We start from the raw sequence: 9763 nt of genomic DNA on the forward strand, positions 1-9763 counted from the left end.
TCCCAGAGACAACTTCTCCTGTTTTTACGATTTCCTGCTGCACTGTGATTATTCTTTAATTGTGCACTCCTTGCTGTTAGTCCCGTGACTTCAGAAGTCAATATCGCTTTTAACCCTACTGTGAGTTACTGATCCACAGTTCTCATCTGTGCACTGAGGAAATGCCATGGAAACCGCCTCACGGGCCAAATTCTCACCTGAAGTAAATGGTGATGGAGAGGGGGCTTCAGTGAGTGGGGCTGTCCCAGCCCCAGCGCTCCAAGCCCAGGCTCGCTGGAGCGCATACCGCTTGGGGCTCAGCGCTCACTGCGGATGGAAACAGCTCGGCCCCTTTCCCGGGATTATTAATGCCTTTTTAGTCCAAATGCTGGTTTCTAGAGACATCTTGCGGCTCTCGCCAGCTATCACAGCTGAGCTGCTCCACACCCCAGGACGCTGCTCCTCCTGCTGTGTTGGATAAACAAGCTGCTCCACAAGCTGCTTGCTGTTTGAACCCCGAATTAAATTATCTATCTATCTATCTATCTATCTATCTATCTATCTATCTATCTATCTATCTATCGAGCTGTCGATCTATCTATTTTACCTATCAATGTGTATTTTTTGCTTTGTGGGATTATCCTCTCACATACAGCTCAGGCTAGGGAATGGGTGTAATCATCAGTCCTGCAGGAGAGAAAACCTCTGCAGAGTATCACTAGTGTGAACCCTCTCAGGCTGGTGTTGTTGCAAGAGATCAGTGTTTGCTCCCTACACAACACCCAGCACTGCTGCCTTAGCACCTAATGCAACACAGCAGGGTTTTTTCATTAGGTTCTCTGGTGATAGTGCTCCAAAGAAAACATAAAGCAAAAGTACTTTTGTGAGAAGCAGGGCAAAGGCATTGTTGGTGCAGGGGCAAAGGCAGTGTTGGTGCAGGGGCAAAGGCAGTGTTGGTGAAGGGGCAGAAGCTGCATATCTGTGTGCTGTAAGCAGGAGGGACATCTCCAGCCTTTGCAGCAGAGACTTGCAGGAGCAACTTCTCAGCTGAAATGGGCAGGATGAATCCCCACTGGGGTGTGAAAGATGACCCGTTTTCTAAAGGGGATGGTAGGAAGCAAATAGCAGGACCATGAAGGTCCCATCCACTTCCATGTTGGCTGTACAGGTGGCCATGCAAAATCACAGTGCTCCCACGCTGCAGAGAGCAGGGAGCTGCTAGGCTTTTAAAATCTTTTCAGAAGTAATGAATTAGTGGTAGTTATTCAGCAGATAAAGAAAGAGCATTTAAACCACTCGGTGTCAACAGATCTTTTCTTCTAAACCTCTTGGTTAGAGAGCAAACCCATCATTTTACCTACCAGGATGGCTTGTACCAGCATGCACAGGCAGTCCTGCACCCCGGAGCACACTCAGCACTGCCAGCCAGCTCCTCACTCGTGGCCACACAGTGCAGAAGGGAGCTGCCGGGTTCAGGAGGGGAAATGAAGGCTGTTCATCAGCCTCAAGGCACCCCAAGGATTGCCACTGTGCCACACAATGCAGGAGCTGTTTGTCCAACACCCAGTTAGTTTTCCTTCCTTTTGGTGGAGAGATAGCAGCTCCAACTATGGTGTCTGAGATGGCTGATCACTTATTTCCATACAGCTAGGGATTCCCTTCTGATTCCACAAAGAAAGCTTCATAGATGGGAGGTGATGTTAAATGCGTATCCCATAACCATGCAGACTCTTGCTGGTTCCAAGCAATTCGTGAAATCCATACTTTCCCACTGGTGTGTAATTTTCTTGGCACTTTCCTTGCAACAGGTGGGCTGCAATGTAAGGAAATGTAATGTGACTGCTTCACTATTGCCTAAGAAAAAAGATTTACTGCAGAGGACAAATTGCTTACAGTTTTATGGAGATTTCTTATCTAAAGCCATGTAACACCCTATGGTGGGGGTCCACAGCCTTGAGAAAGCCTCAGAACATCCAAACAAATGTTTTCAAGCAGGAAAGGAGCCAAGTTACCATGTCTGCGCCCAGTATGCTAGGCTGGGAAATGTAGCTGAGATCACATGGCGCTGTAACCTCATTTTGCCTGTCTGGGGTCCAAGGAACCTTACGTAATTCATCCAGCCCTGGGGAAGAGAAGATATTGGGGATGACAAATTACTTCCCAGGTGCTCTGGACAATGTGTTGGCTGTGCTGGCTCAAGCAGCTTGCTGTGTGCCCTCCTCAAACTAATCGTCAATGTCTCCATCCAAGAGGTGTTCAAGCATATAACATGGTCTTGGTAATGGCAGCTATGGACCTGATCACAGTAGTGTGTGAAAATATCTGTCTTCTGTCTTTTCACTGATGTGAAGCACCATGTAGAAAGCATGAGCAGCCTAACAGAGGCACAGATAAGGTGGTGTCTGTGTGTTGCTGCTTGGAGCAGTTTTCCTGCATGGGGCTGTATTTTGGTACAATGTCCACATCGAGATCCAGCATCTCTGTCACAGGCATCGGTGCAACAGCAGTACTGTAATGCAATGTGCACGTCATGAGTTACAACCACTAAACAGCAAGGCAACATCAATAAATCTTAATCTGAAGGCTGATAAACTGTAAAACACAACATAAAATATGATGCATGGGTTGGTGTTGAGCCTGTGAGCCTCTGATCTGTTCCCACGGGAGCAAATTCTGGCTCATTTTTACTGATGGAGCTCAAATCCAGCCAGCTGCAGTCACCCAAGCTAAAGCTGGCCTCATGGCTCTTATCTAAATAATTCCTAGTTATTAATAACTTTTATAGTTGATACGTGGGACTGAATGGCGTGTGCTTTTTCAGTGAAGATAAACCATTCAATCACGTAAAGCCTTGCCTAAGAGATGTTGCTAGATGAATCATTTAGGTTGATTGAGGGCTGTGTAAGTAATATATTAAAGATGTGCCAAGCAACATTCCTTGATGGGGAAAATTATGTGCTTTCTGGCAGATTCATAAGCTAAGGAATTCATCTGTGGGTTGTTAAGGAGACTATTGCTTGGTATGTGTCTATATACATGGGAATGGGAATACCAGTTGGTCTAGTTTAATAGATATCCAAAATAATCTGGTTTTGTTGAAATGAAACTGTCAACCCAGGCTGACGCTGGATAAACTTTTGACTCATCATATCAAGCTGATTCTTTCTCTAACTCTTACGCCAAGGAAGAATTTGGTCCATGGTCTTCAGAGACAGAAGCTGGGACACGATCAGCGGAGTTGACTCTCTGAATATAGTTCACCTTTATGCCAAGAATATTGCTTGGTAGGACCACGGAAAGAATGGCTAAATTTTTCTGTAACCATAGCTAAGTTTAGGATCAAGTGAAAAGTGCAATAGTTATTGCACCCTGTTCAATTCCTCTTATTTTGATTGATACATTAAAAAAAAAAAAAAAAGCCACAGCAACCCTCTTTCATTTAAGGTGGTCCAAGCTGGGACTTAAAACCAACAAATACCAAGGAAGAAAAATAATTTTTAACCTCGTAAGAAAATGTTGGTGCCCATAGTGCCAAGGGCAAGCCAAGATGCCTCTAGCTTCTCAACCACTCTTTCAGGAAGGTGTTCATTCAGTTTGGCAGGGCTGGGGACAGGGTCTGGTCAGGGGTGATGTCCATCTTCATACGGCCAGTGAAACAGCAGCTTCCCAGAGAAAACAAAAGACACCTGAACTGGTGGTGTCAGTTTGACATCCAGCAACATTCATGTCAAGGGCACCTCAAAGGAGAAAAAGCATGATCAGAGATTGTATTTTAAAACCTTTTTTGTTTTTCTTTTCATTTTGCTGGAAATGGAGTGTGTCCCCCTGCCCCTTGCACTCTCACACTTTCTCCTTTCAGCTGAATTCTTTATTTTTCCATACATTCAGTATGGTCTTAGTTTGGATTGCCACTCACTTCTTCAGGCTATCTTTTAAAAACTATTTGTTTCAGTTTATGCAAATCTGTATCTCTGATCCTGAATTTCACACTTGAAATATTAAGACAGCACTGAAAACAGGGGTGTGAAAACAATTTGAGCTTTGTATAATCACTTTCATCAGTAATGTAACTTCATATCACTTTCAAAGCAGAGTTAAATTATTGTCTCAAGATCTGTTTTGTAGGATTTCCTAGTTTATTGTTCTTCTTTTCCATGCCTTTATATCATATCGTACTGTAATTTTATCATCCTCCAGTAAAAGATTTTAAATCACTGCTTTGTCTGTGTCCTGTATTCTTCATCCAAGGGCACACAGCACTTGCCTGCAATCAAGTTGCAAAAGGAGGGAAACCCCACCTTGGCTTGTTTCTCCCTAATATTTCACCTCCCCTGTTTTACTCTGCTTCTGTGCTGTGCCCTGGCTGCAGCTGGTGACCAGAGGGGCTCCCCTTTGCTCTCACTCAGAGAGTGCTGCTTTCCCCAGAGATGAGAGAAAATAATTAATATTATTAAGTGTGTGTCATGGACTAACCCAGCTTAGGAAGAGCCCAGAGAGCTTGCAGGTGGGGAGCTTATGGTCTCATCAATCAGCTGAATAAGCAAATGAGAGAGGCAGGCTCTTAGGCACATTTACTCAGTGGTTCACTACTCCGCAGTACTCAAGTACTTTGGCTGTCTCTCTGTGTGCTTTATAAGGTTATTGTGGCCATTATGTATCTCACCTTCACATTACCCATTATGGCTTTGAGAGATGTTTAAAGTGAACTTCAAAGAAAAGCTTAGAGTTGCTTCTGAGGGAACTTTAATAGCCAGTAGTTTGGGTGAGGTTTAATCCACAGGGAAGCAGGCTGCATTTGGCTATGACTCCCAGACCAGGCTGCAGACCTCTCACCCTGCACCACAAAGATGGGCATGGCTTGATATTGCTGCACAGGAAAACAAGCCCTGGTATGGATGCAGCCATGGCCACTGAAGGGATATTTTTCTGGCTTATACCACAGAGGGGATGCAAGGTGCAGATAACATTAGATCTGTCTGTGCAGGGGGCTCTGCCAGCTGGAAGTGGGCAAGCCTTAGGTGATGGGTATTTCTTTATGGTGATGTATAAACATACTAATTAAAGGCCTCGTGTCTGAAAGGCTATGACTACCTGAATGGCTTCCCAAGTGATACCTGGTGCTTTTCCACCACCATGAGAGAATCAACTCTCACACCTCTCTTCCCAGCAGAACATAGCCCAAAGGAAAATCAGGTTCAATTAAACATGTCAATCTGCCCAGCATTCATCTGGATCAATAAACTGGTCATACACTTCCAGCTAGTCTCCAATAAGCCTTTGCTGATCTAAGGAGCCTGAAGTCCTCAGCTGTCTGAACCAGATAATATCTTTCAGCTACTTGTTGGGAGCACACATTCTTTAGGAAAGCTATGATAAACCTGGTACTTAACAAGGCTTGCAAACCAACTAAACAGCTGTGGGAGACATTTGGTGTGTTCGACAGTAAAGAGAGGAATGCTTTGAAGACTGAGCTTGTAAGGCAGAGCTCTGTCAGCTAGCTCCAGAGCAACCCGGCAAGAAGCGTATAGAGCAAGCTCAGCCTTTATGGCTCTGCAGCCCTGCAACTCCTGTTCCAGACAGCGTGCCCATGATTTATCCAGCCCACAGCTCTGGGCTGCTTTGCTGTTCTCACTCCCTGCATTTTCCAGGGCTCTGTTTGACATTAACTCACCAGCAGGTTGCAAAGTTAACGTGCCCAGGGAGAAGCTTTTTAAGAGAGACCCTGCAGATCATTTCTTTGCACAGAAAGAAGTGGTTGAGAGGAGGTCACCACTTGCTCCTGCTAGCCATTGGTTCCTCCATTGAATAGATGTAAATAGTCTTCACTCCTTGATACACAAAGAAGAAACACAAGAAAGGGTTCTGGGCTAGTCAAAGTCACAAATGGCTTTAAGATTTTTATAAATCATTGCTGTCTGAAGAGTGGTGAAAATTACTGAATTATCCAAAGAGTGCTGAAAAACACTGGAGAAAATGCAGTGCAGCCTTTGGGTACCAGACATCTACCTGGACCTGTCACAGTCAGTGTGTGCAGAAATAACACAATTTTGATTTTGTATTTCTTTTTCTTTACAAGATGCAATATTCTGTCACCTTCCCTCAAAGAACAAGGACTGAAGATGCTTCATCCTCACAGAGGGCAGGAAGGTTCCAGGTTTCCATCTGTGCTGCTGTGCCATGCTGAGAGCTCGCAGCATCAGATCTAGGAAGAGAGAGGTCGTTCTCAAGTTATCCTCCTCCAGATGCTCTCAGAGGCTGAAGAACACCCAGGTCTTTGAGAAAGATGTCTGGTTTATTCTGAATTGTTACCCCTAAAAGAGATGTATCACCTCATCATGGATGATGGATTATTTCACTCATTTGATTGGTGATCACTGGGGTTTAGAAATGTCTGTTTCTTTCTGAAGACCAGTGACTACTCACAGCACTAACTGAGGAATCACAAATGGCTACGTCTTTTTTTGCAAAATATGCTTTCAGTAAAGCTTACAGATCACCTCTGAGACCCTTTCTTTGGAAAAAGGTGGTACTGGCCAACTGTGTAAAACTTTTGGGAAGTCTTTAGCAGTATTTTTAATTTCCATAGTGCATATTTATGTGTCAGAACCACAAGCTTCATCTTTCCAGAAAGAAAGATTTAAGCAGCATCACATAAAAAAAAACAAAACCAAAACCAAAACAAAAACAAAACCCCCCCAAACAAACAAAAAACCCCCACAAAAAAAAAAAAACAACAACAAAACCCAACAAACCTATCCTTGTTTATCCAGGAATTTTTTCATACCCTTTAAAGCCTGGCTAGAAGAAGAGGGAGAGCACATGCTAACGTATGTGCTTGCAATGAGCATCCAGTCACGGTTTGAGGCTGAAGGCTGATGGCCAAGTGTCCCTGAAGGTCTGGGGGACACTCTGATTGGCAAGGCTGGCAGCATGAAGGCAGTCTAGCGCCGCACCACAAGGTGGGGATGCTACAATACTGAATGCCAGGCTGCTCCCGGCAGGGCAGCACAGACGATTGCACTAATCTTTGCATGACACGAGGTTTCTAATTGCCCAAATGTATGTTGTGGATGTCCCATCCCTGGGAGTGTTCAAGGTCGGGTTGGATGGGCCTTTGAGCAACCTGGTCTAGTGTGAGTTGCCCTGTCTGTGACAGGAAGGTTGGAAGTGGATGATCTTTAATGTCACTTTTGACCCAAACCAGTCTATGATTCCATGAAAAGTCTAGCCATCACTACATCACTTAGCCCTGCATACCTTGCATCGCACCCTGGGATGTTACCCTACATTGCATCTCCTGCATAATGACAGCATTAGGGGTTTAGAAAGTATTGGTGCAAGTGAAATTTGGTCATAGGAGCTCCAGAGCTTTTTCTATCTCCTGAAGAGCCAGCACCAAGGCTGCTTCTGGAGCTGGGGTGAGCTGAGAAGACACGGAAAGGCTCAGGGAAGAGAGGGGAAATCAGATATGCCTTTTAAAATTATTATTATTTCCTTTATATTTCCAAGAGCAAGGTGACACCACTGTCAGAGAAAGAGAAAGGTGATGGATTTCAAGCAATTAAGGGAACCTCTTCCTCTAGAGGCTCAGCTGGGCTAGAAAACTCAGCAGTTCATGCTCCTGATCAGTTTTACTTGACTTCCAAAGAGGTAGATGGCACAGAGAGAGCAGTTCCTGCACAGAGGCAGGGGATGATGGCTCCTTAAAAACTGTAAAACAAGCCATCAAGCCCTGCCCTTCAGGGCAGCATGCAGCCATCTGGCAACACAGAGACATTTCCCTTGTGTATATTGATCATCACTGGCTGCTCCAAAACACCCTCTGCTTGGGGTGCCAAGCAGAGGTGTGGCAGGCTCAGGACTGTGCCTGTCATTTCCCTTCACAGAGATGGGATTCTGCTCTGCCTACACCCCACAGGCACCATGGGGTCCCATACATTTCAGGCCGGGTGAGCGTTACACTTCCCACTAGCCGGGAATGGGACGTCTTACACAATGGATATGGGCAAACTATAGCTGTGATACTTCCCAAATTTAACAAAGTATTCTAGAGAAGAGAAATGGGAACTTGATTATAGTCTTCAAATATGCAAGAGGTTATTATGAAGAGGGCAGCAGGGTCAATTGCTCTCCAGAGCTAATAAGGGGAGGACAAAAAGGAAGCTCAATGTTTAGTGACAGAGTTTAGTAGCAGGCATTCATGGGAAAAACATATCCTTTCCAACTGTGAATGAAATCACACATTAGGCCAGATTATCTATAGAAAGCTGGAAGTCTGAGTTTGATGAGCAGGTTGCATAAACATATATCAGGAATCATCTTAAGACCCTCCCAGACCAATACTTTGTTGCTTTTGTGAAAGTAGTTGCTGGTGTCATTTATAGGGGAGGATTTATGCCATGAAGTCACCTGTTTTGGTTTTGGTTTTTGGGTTTTTTGTTTGTTTATAAGAGAACTTCAATAAGACAAAAAAAACCAGAATTCTTCAACAACTTCTTCACCACCACTGCAGTGGTGGGAGTCTGGAAGAGGTCTGGAAGAGGTCTGGAAGAGGTCTCCTGTGCTCTCAGCTCACGCCTTGGACACTCATTGAAACTTCATAAAACATTAGTCTCTGGCACCAGTGGATGTGAAGAAGCACAGAAGGAAGACAAACTTTATTGCTCCAAGCAACCAAAGCACTGCAGTGAAGCTCAGGGGGGCAACTTACCCGGAGGTAGCACATCCAGGTGCCACCCCCAATCCACTACCCAAAAAGAGAACTGCCACTGGGAAAAGAAACTGTGTTTTCTCGTTTTTACTTCTCACTATCTCTTTTTTTTCTGACAAAAGAACAAGACCCACCAATGACTTCTGCTCATCTCAGCAATTTTTCTTCCTCACGTGGGGCCTGGGGCTCAGGACAGTGATCACAGAGAGTTTCCTCCTTTATCAAAACTCTCAGCAGCTAAAGGAGAGAGCTAGGAACACAGGCAAAATGGAAAATTTGCTTATTTTTTTGTATCCTAAATGCTTATCTTTTCTGTAGCTCCAGTAGAAATGTTTCTTTCCTACCTCCTTATTGATCAACCCTGGATGATTGAGTGATACCCAAACCCGAGTCACTCTCGCCCAGTCAGCATCCAGATCTTGCTGTCCAGTGATGACAGAAATACCCATCAGACAGACCTTGGTATTAGAAATTCAATGACTTGCTTTTAATTTGCTGAAAATTGGATTATAAGCTAGACCTCTTCATAGCCAGATTTTTCAAGGTGTGTCTGTAAAGGTGCATCTTCATCCATTAACCTCTTTGTGCCCTTTGCACCTAACTATAACGTGTTTCAAGTAGTTTCTCTATTCTGATGTTATTTTAAAGCAAAAGGGGTCTTGGCAGGGCAGACAGTATAAAAAAATAATGGTGTATGAATGATGAGTGGGAGGGAAGGTCATTTGCCTGTTATTTGTAGCACAATACCTGATAAGATGTCATTAGTCATTCAAAGCCACTGAGTGAGTTTAATTAAAATTTGAGCTGAGAGCTGGGAACAGCCTGCTGAACAGACTTGCAGGGCAGAAAGACAGAGAGAGAGGGAAGGAGAGCAGGAGTTGACCAAAATGACAATGAGCTTAATTAAAGCCAGGATGAACACTGGTAAAGTCTCATTTCCAGGCTTTATGGTTGGGTTTTTATCCTGGTCCTCTAGACTTGAATCTTCCCCAGGTCTGCATGGCACAGTGGCCATGGCTCTGCATACCATGGCCCATGGCCTTGAGGGGCCACATTCCTAGGCTTTCCCCTGTG

This window comes from Neopsephotus bourkii, unplaced genomic scaffold, assembly GCF_033783945.1.
Source record: "Neopsephotus bourkii isolate Nb327-2 ecotype Australia unplaced genomic scaffold, CSIRO-AGI_Nbou_v1 NB_450, whole genome shotgun sequence".
NCBI classification, from domain to species: Eukaryota; Metazoa; Chordata; class Aves; order Psittaciformes; family Psittacidae; genus Neopsephotus; species Neopsephotus bourkii.